The 22,951-nt window shown below is 39.4% G+C and overlaps 1 protein-coding gene across 3 annotated transcripts in view; it reads right to left on the bottom strand.

The window, feature by feature from the left end:
- Positions 1-22,951, bottom strand: part of RTN3 (reticulon 3) — a 64,903-nt gene that overhangs the window by 11,024 nt on the left and 30,928 nt on the right. The window lies entirely within an intron of this gene.

Genomic DNA, 22,951 nt, shown 5'->3' with positions numbered 1-22,951 from the left:
ACTCTAGTTCTTTGGCCACATGATGTGAAGAGCTGACTCATTTGAAAAGACCCTGATGCTGGGAAAGATGAAGGTGGGAGGAGAAGGGGACAACAGAGGATGAGATGGTTAGATGGCATCACTGACTCAATGGACATGAGTTTGAGTGAACTCCGGGAGTTGGTAATGGACAGGGAGGCCTGGTGTGCTGCAGTCCATGGGGTCGCAAAGAGTCGGACACGACTGAGTGACTGAACTGAACTGGTGCTGATTAGAAATGGGAAATGACTGCTAATGGGTATGGGGTTTCTTTTCTGTGGGGGAATGAAAATATTATAAAATTGGATAGTGGTGATGGAAAAAATCATTTAGTTGTAAACCTTAATGGATGAATTGTATAGTATATGAGTTATATCTCAAAAAAGGTATTTAAAAAAAAAAGAAATGAGACAAACTTGCAATTATAGTCAGGGATTTCAACATTCCTCTCTGAATAATGGCAGAATAAGTAGACAAAAAATCAATAGGGATATAAGACTTAAACACTATCAATCAATTTGACATTCAAAAGAACACTCTACACTTTTAACAGCAGAACATACATTCTTTCCAAGTACGTGTAGAACATTTACCAAGATAAACTTAATTCTGGATTCAAGACACTTCTCATGATTTCTGATTATAAGGTAATTACATCAGAAACAATAACAGAAAGATACTGAGAAAACCAATGATAAACTTTGTATAAACTAAACGATATGCTTCTAAACAGCTCATAGACCAAAGGAAAAAATCAACAGGGAAATTACAAAGTATTTTGAACTGAATGAAAATAAAAATCTGTGGTGTACAGCTAAGTGCCTATATTATAAGAGAAGAAAGATAAGAAATCAGTGATTTCATTTTCAACCTTAAAAAGCTAGAGGAAGAACTGATTGAATTCCAACTAAACAGAAGAAAGGAAAGAAAACCAGAGCAAATGTCAATGAACAGATAACAGAAAAACAACAGAAACATCAATGAAACCAAAGTTGGTTCTTTGAGAATATCAATAAAATAGATAAAACTCTAGCTAGACTGATCAAGAAAAAGTGAAAGAATACACAAATTGCCAATATCAGGAATCAGAGGTGACATTGCTACAGATTCTAAAGACATTAAAAAGATAAGGGGATATTAGGATCAATGTTATGCCAATAAACTAGACAATTTAGATGAAGTGGACAAATTCTCCAATGACCAGACCATCAAAGCTCACTCAAGAAATAGACAGGGCTTCCCTGGTGGCTCAGTGGTAAAGAATCCTCCTGCCAATGCAGGAGACATGGGTTCGATTCCTGATTTGGGAAGATCCCACACGCCACAGAGCAACTAAGGCTGTGCGCCACAACTACTGAGCCTGTGCTCTAGAGCCCGTGAGCCTCAACTACTGAGCCCACGCGCTCAGCCACCATGGCCCACGTGCCCTAGAGCCGTGCTACCCAACGAGCAAAACCACTGCGACGAGGTGCCCTCACACTGTGGCTAGAGGGCAGCCCCTGCTGACCGCAGCCAGAGGAAAGCCCACGCAGCAACAAAGACCCAGCACAGCCAAATTTAAATAACATTTAAAAAAGAGTATATCATGACCAAGTTTTTTTTTTTTTTGCAAAAATGTGAGACTTAGTATTCATAAATCAGTCAATATAATTTACTACATCAACAAACTAAAGAACCATACGATCATCTTAAGAGATATGGAAAAACAAAATCCAATGTCTTCTGATAAAACTTCTCAACAAATGAGGTTATAGAAGGGAATTTCCTTTAGTTAATAAAAGTAATCTGCAAGAAACCTAGAGCTAACATCGTATTTAATGAAAGAAGGCAAGGATATTCTCTTTTACTACTTCTACTGGCTTTAGCCAGCACGGTAAATCAAGAAAAATAAACTAAAAAGCATCAAACTAGAAAGGATGAAGTAAAACTGTCATTATTTAAAGATGGCATATTGCCTATGTAGAAAATCTGATGGAATCTACAAAAAAGCTAATAAATTTTAGCAACATTGCAACTTACAAAATTAATTATATTTCCAAGTATTAGTATTAACCAATAAGAAACTGACCTAAAAACACCATTTAAAATAGCATGAAAACATGAACTACTTAGGAATAAATCTGACAAGAGATGTATAAGACCTGTACTCTGAAATCTATAAAATGCTGCTGAGAGAAACTAATGACGACCTAAATTAATGGAAAGCTACATTGTTTTCAAATAGATGGGGAAAATGTCACATTTCATCTGCTTGGGCTCCAAAATCAACGCAGACGGTGACTACAGCCATGAAATTAAAAGACGCTTGCTCCTTAGAGGAAAAGCTATGACCAACCTAGACTGTGTATTAAAAAGCAGGGACATCACTTTGAGACAAAGGTCCATATAGTCAAAGCTATGGTTTTTCCAGTAGTCATGTATGGATATGAGAGTTGGTCCATAAAGAAGGCTGATGGCTTAAGAATTGACACTTTTGAACTGTGGTGTTGGAGAAGACTCTCAAGAGTCCCTTGGACAGCAAGGAGATCAAACCAGTCAGTCCTTAAGGAGATCAACCCTGAATATTCATTGAAAGGACTGATGCTGAAGCTCCTTTACTCTGGCCACCTGATGCAGAGCCGATTCACTGGAAAAGACCCTGATGCTGGGAAAAATTGAGGGCAAGAGAAGGGCGCAACAGAGGATGAGATGGTTGGATGGCATCACTGACTCAATGGACATGAGTTTGAGTAAACTCAGAGAGACAGTGATGGACAGAGAAGCCTGGAGTGCTGCAGTTCATGGGGTCACAAAGAGTCAGACATGACTTAGCAACTGAACGACGACGTTGTTTTCATGGCTCTTTGCAACCCCGTGGATTGCAGCACGCCAGGCCTCCCTGTCCATCACCAACTCCCAGAGTTCACTCACACTCAGGTCCATCAAGTTGGTGATGCCATCCAGCCATCTCATCCTCTGTCGTCCCCTTCTCCTCCTGCCCCCAATCCCTCCCAGCATCAGGGTCTTTTCCAATGAGTCAACTATTCGCATGAGGTGGCCAAAGTACTGGAGTTTCAGCTTTAGCATCATTCATGGCTTAGAAGACTCAAAATTGCTAAATTGTTAATTTATCTATAATTCTAAGTAATTCTAGTCTGAATTTCAGTAGGTTTTTTGAAAAATAGAAATAGACAAACTGATTTTAAAATTCCTATGGAAATGTGAAGGACCTAAAAGAGCCAAAACAACTTTGAAGAAGAATAAAGTTAGAGGACTAGCCCTATCTGATTTCAAGGGTTGTACAAAGTTACCACTATCAAGACACTATCGTACTGGCTTAAAGACACAGCAGAGCAATAGGCTGTCTACAAAGTTCAGAAACAGGTAAAACGGACAAACTAATTTTTGACAAAGCTGCTAAGACAGTTCCCTGTCTTAGGTAAGACAGGTTTCCCTGGTGGCGCAGACTGTAAGGAATCCGCCTGCAATGCAGAAGACCTGGGTTCAACCCCTGGGTTGGGAAGACCCCTTGGAGGAGGGCATGGCAATCTACTCCAGTATTCCTGCCTAGAGAATCCCTCGACAGAGGAGCCTGGTGGGCTACCGTCTATGGGGTCGCAGAGTCAGACACAACTAAGCGACTAAGCAGAAGACCGTTCATGGTAGAACCGAGTCTTTAAAAAATGGTGTCAGAACAATAGAATATACATATGCAAAAATCTCCAAACTTTCATCAATACCTTGCATGATATGTAAAAATTAACACAGAAGGATCACAGACTTAAATGTAAAACTTAGTACTATATAACTACTAGAAGAAATCAAACAAAAATCTCTGTGACCTTGAACTGTGAAAAATTTCTTATATACATCAATTTGATACATAACAGGAAAAACTTTAAAAACTACACTTCATCAAAATTAAAAACTTCTGCTCTTTTTGAAGGACATTGTTAAAAGAATAAAAAGATAAGCCAGAGACTGGAGAAAGTAATCTTCAAAGAATATACCCGATAAACAACTTGTATCCAGAATGTGTGTGTCACACACATTCTTTCTCAAAAACAAAACACAATAAAAACTAGTCAAAATGTGAATAGACTTTTCATCAAAGAAGCTATGGATAGCAAGTAAACACATTAAAAGATGGTTAACACCATAACACCATTAGTCATTAGGGAAATGCATATTAAAACCACAGCAAGAGCCTACTCTGTACCTGTCACGATGTCTACTCTTAAAAGACTGACTACAACAAATGTTGGCGAGGATATGGAGGAACCACAAGTCTCATATACAGCTGGCTGAAATATAAAATAATGGAAACCACTTTGGAAAAAAATCTTGACAGTTTCTTACAAAGTTAAATCAATTATCCTATGACCCAGCCATTTCACTTGTAAGTATTCACCCAAGAGGAAAGAATACATTGTGTCCATATAAAGATGAAACATGGATGTTCATAGCAGCTTTATTTGTAAAATAAATTAGCAAAACTGAAAATTCAAAACTTCAGCAAAAACTGAAAACAACCCAAGTGTCTGTCAATAAATGATATATCCATACAATAGAATATTACTCATCAAAATGGATGAATCTCAAAAAAATTAGGTTGAGTGAAAGAAGCCAAACCAAAAAAAACAGCACATACTTTGTGATTCCATATATATACAAAATTCTAGAAAATGCAAACCAGTCTAATGACAGCAGGCAGATCAATGGTTGCCTGGCAGGAGGGAGAGATTAAAAAAAGGGAGCAATGAGATTTTTGTGTGCTGGAGATGTTCGCAGTAATAGCTTCATGGGTGTAGACATATATCAAAACTTACCAAGTTACGTATTTTAAATATGGGCAAATTATTGCACAGCAATTAAGCTGCAATAACACTTTTTTTTTTAAGTTAAATGACCATGAGGTAATATGTATTATTTTTGGTCTTCAAGTGGTTATTCTAACAAAAACTTAGCAATGATTCATGAGACAGAGTCAGAGGAAAAGGAAGAATAATGAACAGAAAAGCCTTTTTAATTTGAAGTCTTTTACTATGAATTCAGACTTCATAATATTCCAAGCTTACCTCTGTATTGGCTATAAGTAAAAATGTCTGATAAATAACAGAACAGTTTCCCAACCTCTTAAACTACTCAGAAAAGTACGATTTATAAACAACAAATGTATACATTCTTATGAAGATTAAATTTAAAAATTACCAACAAAGGAAACTTTACTCTAGCAATCTGGTTACTGTGTCATTCAGAGAGAAGCAACCTATGGTCTTGGATGCTAAAGGCAACATTAGAGATGATTATGAAAGGCATCAGTTAGATCCAGCTTTAGGTACGACAGTGAATTAAGCAATGCTTATTTTAGGTATTATTCTGCTTTCTCTCTGGAGCCCCTTCATGCCTCCTGGCTTCCACTTGGCTCCAGATCCCTACCTGGTGACACACTTTATCCTCAGCTCTAGCTTCAGCACAGCCAAGAACAAACCCTGCTCCAGACTGCCTGGGTTTTCATCCTCTTACATTTACTAGCTGTGTGATGCTGAGCAAGACACCATCTCTCTGTGCCTTGGGTTTCTCATCTGCAAAATGGAACAGTACAGTTCCTGGTTTATAGTGATGTGGCCTGCAGTAAATGGGTTAACGAGTAGAAGTGCTCAGAACACTACTGATTAGGCAGTAATACAATGTTTGCTATTATTATTATTCATTTGACTGCCAATCCCTACTACCATTAAAATGAAAAATTAAGAACTAAAGTTAAAATCCGCTACAAAGAAATAAAGATTTTTCTTCTCTTTGTTGCTATATTTCCTATGAAAAAGGAGTTGCACTGTCAGCACTGATTAAATAAAGAGGATGGTGTGTAAAAAGTTAGAGGAAAGCAGAGGGCAGGAGGTAAACACAATATGACAAGGGGGCCTACAGGGTAGACTGAACTGGCACAGATGAGAGGTGCCGGCACAGATGAGAGGTGCCGACATAGAGGTGGAAACCCAAAGCCATGAGAAGAGAAGACGTCACCTAGAGGCATCTTAGAACACCTCAAAACCCACTTATTCTACCCTCCAAGCAGTAATCAAAAACAGTTACAGAAATAGGGCTCATCTCTCCTTCTCCCTCATCCCCTACACTCAAACACCGTGGGCTGACAAAGCCTACCTCCTGGAATCTATTCACAGGAAAATAGGATCCTAATTGAGAGTCAATGGCTAACAAACTGCTACTCTAGTACACTATCTTACTGAGACAGAATTAAGCCTTGGCTAGTTTTTTCCAATGATAATGAACACAGCTGGGAGGCTCCCTTAGATGTGAGGCATCCAATTCTAATTGCCCCAACAGGAGCCCTGGAGAAGGAAATGGCAACCCTACTCCAGTATTCTTGCCTGGAGAATTTCATGGACAGAGGAGCCTGGCGGGCTACAGTCCATGGGGTCACGAAGAGTTGGACACAGCTGGGCAGCTAACACTTACACTTACTTAGCCTCTTCCAATGTTCGAAGCATCACTACAAACAAAGCTAGTGGAGGTGATGGAATTTCAGTTGAGCTATTTCAAATCCTAAAAGATGACGCTGTGAAAGTGCTGCACTGAATATGCCAGCAAATTTGGAAAACTCAGCAGTGGCCACAGGACTGGAAAAGATCAGTTTTCATTCCAATCCCAAAGAAAGGCAATGCCAAAGAATGCTCAAACTACCGCACAATTGCACTCATCTCACACGCTAGCAAAGTAACGCTCAAAATTCTCCAAGCCAGGCTTCAACAGTACGTAAACCATGAAATTCCAGATGTTCAAGCTGGTTTTAGAACAGGCAGAGGAACCAGAGATCAAATTGCCAATGTTCTGCTGGATCATCGAAAAAGTAAGAGAGTTCCAGAAAAACATCTACTTCTGCTTTATTGACTACACCAAAGCCTTTGACTGTGTAGATCCACAATCTGTGGAAAATTCTTAAAGAGATGGGAATACCAGACCCCCTACCTGCCTCCTGAGAAACCTGTATGCAGGTCAAGAAGCAACAGTTATAACTGGACATGGAACAACAGACTGGTTCCAAATAGGAAAAGGAGTATAGGCTGTATATTGTCACCCTGCTTATTTAACTTATATGCAGAGTACATCACACAAAATGCCAGGCTGGACGAAGCACAAGCTGGAATCAAGATTGCCGGGAGAAATATCAATAGCCTCAGATATGCAGATGACACCACCCTTACAGCAGAAAGCGAAGAACTAAAGAGCCTCTTGATGCAAGTGAAAAAGGAGAGTGAAAAAGCTGGCTTAAAACTCACCATTCAGAAAACTAAGATCATGGCATCTGGTCCTGTCACTTCATGGCAAATAGATGGGGAAACAGTGGAAACAGTCAGAGACTTATTTTTTTGGGCTCCAAAATCACTGCAGATTGTGACTGCCGCCGTGAAATTAAAAGACGCTTGCTCCTTGAAAGAAAAGCTATGAACAACCTAGACAGCGTATTAAAAAGCAGAGACATAATACTTTGCTGACAAAGGTCCATCTAGTCAAAGCTAAGGTTTTTCCAGTAGTCAGGTATGGATGTGAGAGTTGGACTATAAAGTAAGCTGAGCGCCCAAGAATTGATGCTTTTGAACTGTGGTGTTGCAGAAGACTTTTGAGAGTCCCTTGGACTGCAAGGAGATCAAACCAGTCCATCCTAAAGGAAATCAGTCCTGAATATTCATTGGAAGGACGGATGCTGAAGCTGAAGCTCCAATACTTTGGCCACCTGATGCAAAGAGCTGACTCCTTGGAAAAGACCCTGATGCAGGGGAAGACTGAAGGCAGGAGGAGAAGGGGACGACAGAGGATGAGATGGTTGCATGGCATCACTGACTCAGTGGACATGAGTTTCAGTAAGCTCCGGGAGGTGGTGATGGACAGGGAAGCCTGGCGTGCTACAGTCCATGGGGTCGGAGTTGGACACAACTGAGGTGAACTCAAGTGAGCCTCTTCCAAAGTCCTGAGCCAGTACAGTGGGTGCTGGGAAAAAAATGAAAAAAAGTTCCCAGACTACAAAGTTAGTGTTTTCCTAACTTTTCAGTTGTAAATTTATTTTATTATCACATAACTTAAAATTTAGTTTTTATTTGAAAGACCCTTACTTTTTTCTAGTTATGTTTCAATCTGTTTAAAGTCTCATGTTATACTAAGTATTTCTTAGAATCCATTTCCAGCTTCTTTGTATAAGTTTATGTAAACTAAGTCAAAAATTTCTGTTATCTTATTTTGCTACTGGCAGATTAAGCATATGACAGTGAACGTCTATATTAACCAAGAGTGTTTATGTTGCTGGTAGAATTATGAGTGATTCATTGCTTTCTTTAATTTTCCAAATCTTCAGCATATTTTTTACTTTAAAAACTTTAAAGGATGTTTACCTTTTGCCCTGGAGAAGGAAATGGCAACCCACTCCAGTAATCCTGCCTGGAGAATTCCATGGACAGAGGAGCCTGGCAGGCTACAGTCCATGGGGTTGCAGAGTCAGGCATGACTGCGCAACTATAAATCACCTTTTGCCTGTATTATTTAAGGATGCAGTAACCTTCTTACACCAAAAGAGGGCACTAAAATATCCAATGGTAACTTCAAGACTGATGGAAAGAAACCGGTTCTTGCCAATTCCAATGAGAACAGCCCCAAACCTTGTTGACTCCTTGCCTATTGACTTTTATTACTAAACCAGGGAAACATCTTGGTTTGATGCCAATGTCAACCATTCCCAAAGCCATTCTCAAACTTTACTCTCCCAAGTGTACTCCTCAAAGGAAGAAAAGAAAGGCTGCTCAAACGCTTATTCTGAAAAGGAATAAATGTGCCAAGAAATTTTAAGGTTTGGTAGCCCATAAGCTTTAACTTCATTTTCAAAAATAACTCTCTAACTAAGGATCCATACAACATGTTCTACCTTCTAAGCACTAATTTTCCAAAATTTGTTAATACAAATCTTTAAGGTTTAAAAGTGACTGCAGTAACTACAAGAAAAAAAATTCATGACCACAATACAAAAACTTCTTTAACAAACGGGGAAATTGAACAGTTAAGTTTTTTATATGAATAATTATTTCTGTAAAGAAAAGTATACAGACATTTCCACACTGATTATTTTCTTTGGTTACTTTTGTTATTAATAATTCATTATAAGTGAAGCCGTTTTTTGAGTTATAAGACATTGGATAATGCATTTATAAACTTAGAGCCAAATTCTATGGCTGCTGAAATGGGTTAATAGTCTGCTCTGCTACAGACTGATCGTTAACAAAGACACTCCCTCAAGACGGCACAGAAGGGTCACTGACAGAACACAAACTCTGTCAAGGACAAACATACGTGCTTTCGGTCATGCATACACTTGGCAGCAGGCCAAGGAAATTTGTAGGAACCCCTTTCAAGCCAGTGTTCCTCTCAAAGACTGTCTGGAAAGAGTTTTTCATTTATTTAAATAATCTAACATCCCCTTCCCCCAAGCCTTCAATTTTAGATTTTAAAAGCACAGAAGACAAAATGGTACTGACTACCCTTCCCCAACAAAATCGATGGATCTGAACATGTGAACTTTTGAACTAAGTTATCTAAAGAATAAAATTAAAGATAATAAAGGTAGTGCTAAATCATGATGGAAAGGATAAAGACACAAAACCCTGGCTTTAGTTTCTGAGCTTTTTTTTTCCTTCTAGGTCCAGTTGGTTATTTCCACATGCTTGACAACCACTTAATTCTCCAACTAAGAAAGTTTAGACTTAAGTCTGCAGAAGTTATCAGATCAAATCTAAAATTAAAACAAAATACTAGTTAACGTGAAAGCCCAATCAAACTTGAAAAGTGAGTTTATGCCCTTCGTGTGTATTTATCTGTAATTCAATCTTCCATGCTAGTCATGTTATGGTAACGTGACATTTCTCCTATGGTTACAATACACTTGGATTTGTATGCTTCTCTGACAGTCCGTTAAGTAATGCAGATAAGTGGCAGAATTTCAGACTACCATAATAAGTAATACAACTATTTTCTTCTTTTAAAAAAGCTGACACTCCCTAAAACCTTTACCAGTAATAAGCAAAAGAAGTTTTAAACATAAAAGTATTAGGTATTATATTAATAATACACATACCCTTGACCTTTGAGATACTCTCTCCATTTTCCTTAGCTCTACTGAATGTTTCCCTCATGGGAAAATGGGCTGCGATGGCTTCCCTCCACTCTGCTTTATTTCGCAACCCGCTGACCCCGCCGGCATTTAATTTCCTCCCAACATATGGCAAAGCTGAAAACAGTTTAGAGTAAACACCCGTATAATCACTAACTAGATTTTTACTAGCAATGTCTTATTTTAACTTTTTTTTAACATGGTAAGTATATGTAAGAAAACTTACCATCCTAACCATTTTTAAGTATGCAGTTCGGTGACATTAAGTACAGCCATTGCTGTGTAACCATCACCGTGATCATTAATGGTTTGCTACGCTTACTTACATATTTGTTCCTCTTATCTGTCCACTAGTCCATTTTAATTTAATGTGTTCCAAAGTAAATGGCAAATATCAGGAAATCAACATGCACTCACCCACGTAACTCTATCAAACTACACAACATTATCATCACCCCAAGAAGTTTACTCATGTACCTTCCCAGCCAACACTCCGAGAGGTAGTCACAGCACTGATCTGATTCTTTTCTGTACACATAACAGTCTGCTTGTTCTACAATTTCATATAAATGGAATTGTGCAGTATGAATCATTGCTGTACTGCTTCTTTTACTCTTCATAGTTTCTGAGATTCATCCGTAAGTGTTGCAAGTATCAAAAGCTAAGTAGCTACACCACAGGTTATCTACTCCTTTACTGATGAATGGCTGTGATGAAGAAAACTGCTATGAACACACACAGTGTTCGTGCGAATGCTTTCATTTCTCTACAGCAGAGTTGCTAGGTCACGGGGCAGGTGCATGTTTAGCTCTTTAAGAAACTGGGCAACATTTCTCCGAAATATCTGTACTATTTTGCATTCTTGCCAATAGTTGGCTAGTTGTCAGTCTTTAGTTTTAATCATTCAGGTGGATGTGTAATGATCTTATTTTAATTATATGAAGACTTGTGAGGGTGAACATTCTCACTGATTATAGGGTTATTTACCTTTTGTGAAGCGTCAGAATCTTTTCTGCCCACTTTATTTTCTTGTGTTATTTGCCCTTTTATTGTTGAAATGTATTTTAAGTATTTCCTGGATACTATTCCATCATCAGATACATATTTTGTAAACACTTTATCCTCGTCAATAGCTGGCTTGTTAGTGGTGTCTTTTAATGAGCAAGCTTTACTTCTGATGAAGTCTAAATAACTCATTGATTCTTTATGAGTGCATTGACTTAACAAACCTTTGGCTACCTTCAAGTCATGAAGATATTCTATGCTTTCTTCTAAAAGTTTCATGATTTTAGTTTTTATGTTCATGCCTCTGATCCATTTTCACTTCATTTTTGCACATCTTATGAAGTAGGGGTTGTGGCAGGCAGAATGCTAAGATGGCCCCCAAAACTCTTACTTCTTGGTGTACATGTCTTCTATATTTCCTCCTGCCCCCAAATGTGAGCAGAACCTGTGAATATGATGGGATAGTCGCTCTCATGTCTAAAGTTTCAGTTATGTAAGACCCTGTAGCAGCCTGGAGAGAAATCCTCCTGACAGCTTTGAAAAAATAAGCTAGCATGTTGTGAGAGAGTCCGAAGACCGGGGATCTGAGCACAGCCTCTTGGAGCTGAGCCGAGACTGCTGCCCACAGCCAGTAAACTAGAAAATGAAATCCTGAATAGAGGATCCGGCCTAACCTGTGCCTGAACTCCTGACCCTTGAAAACTGTGTAAGTACAGTGTTAGTCACTCAGATGTGTCTGATTCTTTGCATCCCCATGGACTGTAGCCCACCAGGCCCCTCTGTCCATGGAATTTTTCAGGCAAGAATACTGGAGTGGGTCGCCTATCCCTTTTCCGGGGGATCTTCCCGACCCATGGATCGAACCCAGGCTTCCCGCATTGTGGCAGATTCTTTACCGTCTAAGTGACCAGGGAAGCCCTTGAGATGATAAACTTGTGTTAAGTTACCAAGTTTTTGGTAATGTGTTATTTCTGGGTTCTTTGTTTCTTTATTTGTTGACTCTTCTGCAAGTTCCACAGTCTTTATTAGTGGAGTTTTATAATGTCTTGGAGTAAGTATTCCAAGTCCTCAGTTTTGCCCTTTTTCAAGATTGCTTTGGGTGTTAGGTCTGTATTTTTCTAAAGAAATTTTAGAAAAAGCTTGTCAATTTCTATTGAAAAATTCTTCTAGCATTTTGAATTGTACTGAATCCATAGGTTAATTTGGGTAGGACTGACTTCTTTACGATATCAAGGTTTCCAATCCATGAATACAGCATGTTTCTCAGACAGTTCCCTGGCTTCTTTCTGCAGTTTTGTAATTTTCAGTATAGAGGTCCTGCATATTTTTTTTATTTATGTTTATTCCTATTTTGTGCTTTCATGTTATTGTAAACGGAACTTTAAAAACATTTTTTGTTTTCTCATTATTTGTTGCTAGCATATAACAAATAAAACTGAATTTTGTGTATTAACCTAATATCCTGTAACTGCTGAATAATTCATTTGTTAGTCTTAGCAGTTGCTTTGAAGATCCCTTAGGATTTTTCTATGTACCCAATTATATAATCTTCAAATTAAGACAGCTTTACTTTTTTTTCCAATAGTCATTCCTTTTATTTCTATTTCTTGTCTTAATCCAAAGGGGAGGATCTCCAGTATGATGGTAAATACAAATGGTGAGGGTGACATCTTTACCTTGTACCCAATGTCAGGGGAAGTGTTCAATATTTTGGCATTAACTATGTCAGTTGTAGTTTTTAACAGATACATTAGACTGAGATTACCTTCTATTCCTGGTTTGCTGAAAGCTTTTATCAGAAAAGTATGTTGAGATTTTTCAAATCTTTTCTGTATCGACTCACATACTCACCTAGATTTTCTACATGTTAATGTGGCAAATTATGTTGATTGGCTTCTGATCTTAAAACCTATTCCAAGAACAAACCCCACTTAGCCATGATACATTAACATTTTGATATAGTGCCTGATTTGATTTGCTGTTAATATTGTTTTTGTTTTGTTTTTTGCTGTTAATATTTTGTGAAGGACTTCTCTTTTTATTATATTTCTGAGTGATATTAGTTTATAATTTTCTTTGTAGTGTCTTTCTCTACTTTGTGTATCACTATACTAGTCTGAGTTGGAAAGTTGGCCTCCTTTTTCCTTAAATGCTTGAAACACATTCCACCCTGCCTCACTCCCACCCAGTGAAACTGCTGGGTCTGGACTTTAATATGTAACTGTGTTAGTTTTGGTAAACTGTATTTTTCAAAGAACTTGTTTAATTTAAGCTGGCATAAAGTTCATAATATTCTGCTGCTGCTAAGTCGCTTCAGTCGTGTCCAACTCTGTGCAACCCCATAGACGGCAGCCCACCAGGCTTCCCCGTCCCTGGGATTCTCCAGGCAAGAACACTGGAGTGGGTTGCCATTTCCTTCTCCAATGCATGAAAGTGAAAAGTGAAAATGAAGTCACTCAGTCATGTCCGACTCTTAGCGACCCCATGGACTGCAGCCTATCAGGCTCCTCGTCCATGGATTTTCCAGGCAAGAGAACTGGAGTGGGGTGCCCCTGCCTTTTCCCCATAATATTCTACTGACCTTTTAATACCCATTGGATCTGAAATGACAACTACCTTTTCATGTTTAATATTGGTAACCTGTGTTCTTTTTACCTGAATCAGTTAAGAAATCAATTTTGTTAAATTTTTCAGGAACCAAATTTTGGCTTTGGTCATTTTATTGCATTAATTTTTGCTCTTATCTTTATGATTTCCTTCCTTCTACTTCTTTTGGATCTACTTTGCTCTTTTTCTAGCTTAACTTGAAACCTTCAGTTCAGTTCAGTTGATCAGTCATGTCCGACTCTGCGACCCCATGGACTGCAGCACGCCAGGCCTCCTTGTCCATCACCAACTTGCAGAGTTTACTCAAACTCATGTCCACTGAGTCAGTGATGCCATCCAAGCATCTCATCCTCTGTCATCCCCTTTCCTCCTGCCTTCAATCTTTCCCAGCATCAGAGTCTTTTTAAATGAGTCAGCTCTTTACAACACGTGGCCAAAGTATTGGAGTTTCAGTCCTGAATGTTCATTGGAATGAGTCATGTTGAAGCTGAAACTCGAATACTTTGACTGTGTGGATCACCACAAACTGTGGAAAATTCTTAAAGAGATAAGAATACCAGACCACCTGACCTGCCTCTTGAGAAATTTGTATGCAGGTCAGGAAACAACAGTTAGAACTGGACATGGAACAACAGACTGGTTCCAAATCAGGAAAGGAGTACGTCAAGGCTGTATATTGTTACCCTGCTTATTTAACTTATATGCAGAGTACATCATGAGAAACACTGGAATCAAGATTGCTGGGAGAAATATCAATAACCTCAGATATGTAGATGACACCACCCTTATGGCAGAAAGAGATGAAGAACTAAAGAACCTCTTGATGAAAGTGAAAGAGGAGAGTGAAAAAGCTGGCTTAAAGCTCAACATTCAGAACACTAAGATCATGGCATCTGGTTCCATCACTTCATGGCAAATAGATGGGGAAACAGTGGAAACAGTGACAGACTTTATTTTTTGGGGCTCAAAAATCACTGCAGATGGCATTAAAAGACGCTTACTCCTTGAAAGAAAGTCGAAATCTTAGATTACTGAATTTATTTTTCTTTTCTAATATGTGCACTTAGAGCTATAAATTTCCCTCTCAGCACTATATTCCACAAGTTTGATTACTGTATTTTCACTGTTATTCAGTTTAAAAACATTTCAATTTTTTTCTCATGATTTCTTCTTTGAGCTATAGATTATACAAAAGTGACTAGCTTAATTTTCAGATATTTGGGAATTTTCCTAGGTATCTTATTTTCACTGTTTAACATTTTTGTTTCATTATGGTCTGAGACCATATTGTGTATGATCTTAATCTTTTAAATTTACTGCTTTGTTTGATGCCTAGCATATTGTCTATACTGGTGAATGTATACCTTGTTCATCTGGAAAAGAATGTATTTTATGCCGCTGTAGGGCACAGCGTTCTGTAAGTATCATGCAGGTCAAAGTGGCTGGTTGTGCTGTTCAGATCTTTGTGTGTATGTATAGTTGGTTTGTCAACTGCTGAACAAGAGGTATTAAAGCCAGTAATTATGATTAAAGAATGGGCTATTTCTCCCTTTAACTCTGCCAATTTTTGCTTCATTTCTTTTGAAGCTGTTATGAGGTACATACACACTTAAAACTGTCAAGACATCTTGATATCTTTTACCATGGTAACATGTCACTTTTCACTTCTGGTAAAACCATTTGTCTTCCTATGCTTACTTTTGCATGGCATACATTAATATACATTTTTGGTATACCTTTGCCCATCCATTTACTTTCAACTAATGTGTCTTTACATTTAGTGCGTATCTTTTTACAGTTAGTATATAAGTAGTTCTTGCATTTTTATGCAGTCTGTCACTCTGCTGGTTGTAGTCTGTAGCCACTAACATACTGATGATGACTGCGTCAGGTCTCCCACGTCATTACCATGTTTTCCTCTTTTGTTCCCTCATTCTTCCTTTTTGCCTTCTTTTTGATTATTTGAAAGTTTTAATTTAAACTATATGTTTCTGCATTATTATTTTAGGAAGCACAACATATACTCTTGACTTTTCAACCAACTTAAAATATCATATACTTTATAAAAAATGTAGAATCTCATCCTACAGTTTAGGCTCACATACTCTTGTTATAAATTGTTCTATCAAATAAACATTACCATCCCTGCACACAGTATAATTTCTCCTTTAAACAGTCTTAAGTATTTTATAGGAGAGGGAAAAGAGTAAGTCTTTGGTATTTACTCAGATATTTACCATTTCCAATGCTCTTCATTCCTTCTGAAGGTCTCAGTTTCTACCTGGTGTCAATTCCCATCAGTCTGAAGACCTTCTTTTAGTGTTTCTTGTAGTGCAGGTCTTCTAGTGACAATTTTCTTAGTTTTCTTTTATCTGAACATGTTTTTATTTTGCTTTCATTTTTGCAGGGTATTTTTGTTGAAAAGATAAATCTGGATTGACTTTTCCCCCCGTTTGGCACTTTAAAAGGTGTTATTTCACTCTCTTGGCATCCGTGGTTTTGATGTGTGTGCATGCTAAGCTGCTTCAGTCATGTGACTCCTTGTGACCCTATGGACATAGTTCATCAGGCTCCTCTGTCCAGGGGAGTCTCCAGGCAGGAATACTGCAGTGGGTTGCTGCGCCCTGCTCCTGGGGCCTTCCTGCCCAGGGGCTGGAGCCTGCGTCTCTCATGACTCCTGCGCTGGCAGGCTCTCTGTCCAGGGGAGTCTCCAGGCAGGAATACTGGAGTGGGTTGCCACGCCCTGCCCCTGGGGCCTTCCTGGCCCGGGGCTGCGCTGGCAGGCGGCTGTTTTACTACTAGCGCCACCTGGGAAGCCTATGGTTTTCGGTTAAGTAAGCTCTAATTACAACTGTCATTTCTTTTTGTCTTTTCTCCTTATCTTTCATTTCAAGCAATTTGACTAAGATATACTGGGCAGGAAAGGATTAACTCAGCAGTTCTGGAATGCTCAAACCCTGCACATGCCAAAGAAAGGACTGGGAGATGAAATCTGAGCCAGTGGCATATGCTGGCTGATAAGTGTTTCTGTGTGCCTGGGGCCTTGTGCCACGCTGCACCAGTGTGACCACTTAAGTCTATCTGAACAATATGATTTATGGCAAACACTTGTTCCTGCTCTGGATGGCTGGGGTCTGAGTAGCTGAGGTGAGTCACGGGGGTCAGCACACTGTCCTGAATACCCAGGACTCGGTGAGCTTCCCTAGTTGGCAACACTTTGCACATGCTGTCATGGATCACTGATGGGAAAATTAAGGACAGCTCTGTGTGAGTCTGCTGGATACCAGGAAGCTTGTACCTGGTTCCTCTTGGACTTTATCCCATGTGCCTTTCCCCCTTGCCAATTCTAATCTGTGTCCTTTTGCTGTGTACGGTGAGTGTAACAGCTTCTGAATCCTATCAAGTCCTTCCAGCAAACCACTGAAACTGACAGTTGTCTTGGAACCTCTGACACATGTACCAAGGCATGGTTTTCTTCATCCTTATCCTAACAGGTGTTTGCCAAGCTTCTTTAACCAGTAAATGTGTTTTTCAAAAATTTTGATTTTTTTGTCATATTATCTTCAAATATGTTCTTCCCCAACTTCTCACTTTCCTCTTTTCTGGGACTCCAACTATACAAGTTCATTCAGTTCAGTTCAGTTCAGTCGCTCAGTCATGTCCGACTCTTTGCGAACCCATGAATCGCAGCACGCCAGGCCTCCCTGTCCATCACCAACTCCCGGAGTTCACCAGACTCACGTCCATCCAGTCAGTGATGCCATCCAGCTATCTCATCCTCTGTCGTCCCCTTCTCCTCCTGCCCCCAATCCCTCCCAGCATCAGAGTCTTTTCCAATGAGTCAACTCTTTGCATGAGGTGGCCAAAGGACTGGAGTTTCAGCTTTAGCACCATTCCTTCCAAAGAAATCCCAGGGCTGATCTCCTTCAGAATGGACTGGTTGGATCTCCGTGTAGTCCAAGGGACTCTCAAGAGTCTTCTCCAACACCACAGTTCAAAAGCATCAATTCTTCGGCGCTCAGCCTTCTTCACAGTCCAACTCTCACATCCATACATGACCACAGGAAAAACCATAGCCTTGACTAGCTTGACCTAACTATACAAGTTAGGTCTTATAATATTGTCCCAAAGTTCCCTGAAGCTTGGTAATAAATTTTTTCTTTCTGTTCTTCAGATTGGATAGTTTTCTGTTCATCTATCATTAAGTTCACTGATTCTTCTATCATCTCTGTTTTACTATTAAGGCCACTTGGTGAATTTTAAGTTTAGCTACTGTATTACAGACTTCCACTTTGCTCTTTTTTAAAAAATAATTTTACTTATTTGTATTTTTGGCTGTGCTGGCTCTTCGTTGCTGTGTGAGCCAACTTTTCTCTAGTTGCAGCGAGCGGGGCCTACTCTCCAGTTGTGGTGCGCGGGCTGCTCACCGTGGCAGCATCTCCTGTGGTGGAGCACAGGCGCTAGAGAGCACAGGTTTCAGCAACTGCGGTGCACGGGTTTAGTTGCCCAGCAGCATGTGGGGTCTTCCTGGACCAGAGATCGAAAAAACTGGTGTCCCCTGCATTGCAGGCGATTCTTAACCACTGGACCACCAGGAAAGCCCAAATAATAAGTCTTCTATTAAAATTTTAACCACCCTGTCAGATGCCAACTTCAGTCTTCCTCTGGCAAGAAACAGTAACAATAGAAAATTAATTTCGTGTTGTCGAAGTGTCAGTCCTTTTTTAGTTTGCCCACTTTTGCTCATTTCCCAGTGATTTCAGGTCTTCCTTTGTCCCCACAATACTGTTCAGAGTATACAGTTACATGAAGAAAGTTGCCTGTGCCCTGTGGCATGTGCGATCTTAGTTCTCTGATCAGGGAAATGAACCTGTGTCCCCTGCGATGAAAGTGCAGATGCTTTTTAAAAAAAACAGTTATTTATATCCTTTGGTCTTTGTTGCTGTGCGCAGGCTTTCTCCATTTGTGGTGAGCGGGGACGACTCCTTGTTGTGGGTGCACAGGCTTCTCACTGTGGTGGTTTCTCCGGAGCACGTGGGCTTCAGTAGCTGCGGCACATGGGCATGAGAGCTGTGGCTTCCAGGCTCTAGAGCGTGGGCTCAGGTACTGGTGGCACATGGGCTTAGTTGCTCCGCTGCATGTGGATCTCCCTGGACTAGACATCAAACCAGTGTTCCCTGCACAGCAAGGCAGACTCTTACTGGACTTACTGGACCACCTGAGAAGTCCCAACAAAGGTCCAGTAAAAGCCTACTTGGCCACATTGCAAGAAAAATCATTGTGATCTTGTTTTTAAAAATTTACTTCAGAATCACACTGTGTGTAGGTATACAGATTCACTTACAATGACATGAAAATACGTATTATTCTGAAAACCTTGTTTTCTAACTTGTTTTTTCTACTTTAAGTATTCATCATATAATAAAAACTCTAGTGTTAAATAATATTTTTTATTAATAAACTATGAACATTTTCGCATAACAGAAGAAACAACTTTGATAGCAAATTGATAGTAACTAGAAAAATAATGCACATACACAAAAGTGAAATTGATAAGCAGTGGCATAAGGACCCAAGAGAAGTATGTACATATGTATAAAAACAGATGAGTACAGGTTGTTAACTTCAGCAATGTCTACAATAGTAAAACACAGAAAATAACCCAAATATTAGTTAAAAGAAAAATGGTATAGTAATAAAATGGGTTACTACACAGCTATTAAAATATATACCTCCATATGAAAAGAGTTAAAAAATCGAATGTTGAATGAAGCAAGTTGCATAACAAAGATAATATTAATTTATTTTGAGGGTGAGATCTGCATGGTATGAAGGATCTTAGTTCCCCCACCAGGGAACTAAACCCATTCTCCTAGCAATGGAAGCATAGATTTTTAACCACTGGACCACAAGGGAAATCCCAACAAAGATAAAATTAATAAAGTTTTAAAAGCACAAAACAATACCATATATGCATACATTTAAAATGTAGTGGAGCAGAAACTAACACAACACTATAAGATAATTTCCGTCTGGGGAAATGGGGGAATTGGGTCAGAAGGTAATCAAAGGGTCCTTTAGTTTGAAAGCAAATATTAATTAACAATAGAAATGAATTCTAATATACAGAAATACAAGTGTATTTCTTTTTGTACTTCACATCAACCTATAACAACTCCAAAGGCTATATAACATTCAACTGCACAGGTATGTTACACACTCCAACAATCTTTAATTGTTAAGGCACTAAGATACCTGCCACTATTGCAAACAGCCCTACAAAGAATATCTCTATAGTTGTTTTTGCACATAAATTTCTTTTCCCCTTAGAATACATACCTAGAAACAAAATTGCTAGGTCATTTCCAGGTCTGTTATATACTGCCATATATACCACAGAATAGCAAAAGAAAAATAAAATACCATTAATTTTTTCATAGCTTCCTTTGCCTATTTTCCCCAACAACTTTAGGCAGAATATAATTACAGAATTGGTTTTACTTTAGAAATGAAGACTGCTCAGATACACTGCTTAGAGCTAGATGGTGGTATATATTAGTATAATTTACATCTTAAAAGATTTATTCACGATGTAAGACAATTTTAAAATGTTTTCAATTCTGAAACCTTCAAAGGAAGAACTTTTAGCTTCTTGGTCTAATTATACTAGTTTTCTTTAATTATCATCTAAAAATGTCTATTAATCATAGAATTTGGTCAGTGACAAAACAACTTAAACTTCCATAGTCCTTTTCACCTCTTACACTAAATAACTCAGTTGAGATTTACTAATAATTAGTATTTACACAGTACTTTATTTACTACAGGATCTTCCCTGGTGGCTCAGACGGTAAAAAAGCATCTGCCTACAATGCGGGAGACCTGGGTTCAATCCCTGGGTCGGGAAGATCTCCTGGAGAAGGGAATGGCAACCCACTCCAGTATTCTTGCCTGGAAAATCCCATGGACGGAGGAACCTGGTTAGGCTACAGTCCATGGGGTCGCAAAGAGTAACACTATGTTGCTCCTGCTGCTAAGTCACTTCAGTCGTGTCTGACTCTGTGCGACTCCATAGACGGCAGCCCACCAGGCTCCCCCGTCCCTGGGATTCTCCAGGCAAGAACACTGGAGTGGGTTGCCATTTCCTTCTCCAATGCGTGAAAGGGAAAAGTGAAAGTGAAGTCACTCAGTCGTGTCCGACCCTTAGCGACTCCATGGACTGTAGCCTACCAGGCTCCTCCGTCCATGGGAGTTTCCAGCCAAGAGTACTGGAGTGGGGTGCCATTGCCTTCTCCTTCACTATGAAGCAGGGCAAAATACCACAATATTAACAAAGCAAGATGACAAACCAATTTGGCTAATTGTCAAAGGTCACACACTAAAGCAGGAATTTGCCAGAATTAGACACTGGACTGTTACCTAATTTCTATACACCTCATCACTTCAAAAGTCTATGTTTAAGAATTTTGACAACAACTCATAAAGAAAACTAGTATTTACCAGGGTCAGAGAAATGGTATTGATGATCACCTACATCAACATCCTCACTTTATAGATAAGGAAACTAAAGCCCCAAAAGGTGATGTAACTTAATTGTTTAAAGTCACATTTCTAGCAACAGTACGGATTCAGGTCTCTAATCCAAGTTCAACTATCTTCAACTTCTAGAGTATAACAGCTATCCTTATCTGCCATTTCACATTTTTGAGTTTATAAAAAAGCCTCAGTGTTTTCACAGATAATTATTAACAATGCATTCAGTAACAAATAATGATCTACGACCTACTATATGCCAGGTCCTGCACTTGCTGCTAAATGAATATTTACTATATACTAGGCCCAAGGCAATGGCATCCCACTCCAGTACTCTTGCCTGGAAAATCCCATGGATGGAGGAGCCTGGTAGGCTGCAGTCCATGGGGTCTGACTAAGGGTCAGACACAACTGTGTGACTTCACTTTCACTTTTCACTTTCATGCACTGGAGAAGGAAATGGCAACCCACTCCAGTGTTCTTGCCTGGAGAGCCTGGGAGCCTGGCGGGCTGCCATCTATGGGGTCACACAGTCGGACACGACTGAAGCGACTCAGCAGTAGCAGCAGGCCCTCTGAAGAAAGCTGAACGCTGAAGAATTTGATGCTTTTCAACTGGGGTGTTGAAGAAGACTCTAGAAAGTCCCTTGGACTGCAAGGAGATCAAACCAGTCAATCCTAAAGGAAATCCATCCTGAATATTCATGAAGGACTGATGCTGAAGCTGAAGCTCCAATACTTTGGCCACCTGATGCGAAGAACTGACTCATTAGATAAGACCCTGATGCTGGGAAAGAATGAAGGCAGGCGGAGAAGGGGATGACAGAGGATGAGATGGTTGGATGGCATTACCGACTTGATAGACATGAGTTTGATGAATCAAGGAGCTGGTGATGAACAGGGAAGCCTGGCGTGCTGCAGTCCATGGGGTTGCAAAGAGTTGGACACTGAGTGACTGAACTGAGGCCCTTTATAACCTGCATTTACACTTTTAATCTTCATGCTATTATAAAGTAAGTACCATTATTATCTCTATTTTAAGGATTAAGATTTAGTAAGGTTAAATAACCTGTCCATGGTCTTCGGTAAGGAAATACCTTTATAAAATAAGAAGTAAATGGTGCCTTTCTGCTGCAGGCTATGATGGGCAGCAGTCATGGTTCTGCAGCGGCCTACGGCTGTGGACTTCAAGGTGACCCATAGATGCCAGCAGGGAACCTAACCAAGCAAAGCAAGTTAGTGGTACCCTTGCTGGAAGAAGTGACCAGAGGGAAGTGGCTGCAAAGGACTGAGCCCTCTCCTTATTCTGTGCATAATAAAACCTTTACAGGGGAAAAAAAAATGGTACAACCTCACTTAAAAAGTTTCTCTTAACAAAAATCTCATTTTGTTTTAAATATTATAACTCTGTGCCTGATTTCATTTTAAAGAGGAATCTATTGTTTAAAAAGTTTGGAAAACCACAGAGCCCTGCATAGCACCTAATTCTGACCACACTGATCATACACCAAGTGCAGAACCTCATATCAGATCAGAGGTTGGGGGCTGATTCTGAAGGCTTTATAGATCTTTTTTTCACACTAAGACACCAGAACAGAGAGCTTCTGAAGTAATTTAAATGAAGGTCAACAGCTAG

Source organism: Bos indicus, chromosome 29 (genome assembly GCF_029378745.1).
Source record: "Bos indicus isolate NIAB-ARS_2022 breed Sahiwal x Tharparkar chromosome 29, NIAB-ARS_B.indTharparkar_mat_pri_1.0, whole genome shotgun sequence".
Lineage (NCBI taxonomy): Eukaryota > Metazoa > Chordata > Mammalia > Artiodactyla > Bovidae > Bos > Bos indicus.
This window is presented reverse-complemented; position numbering and strand designations above follow the sequence as displayed.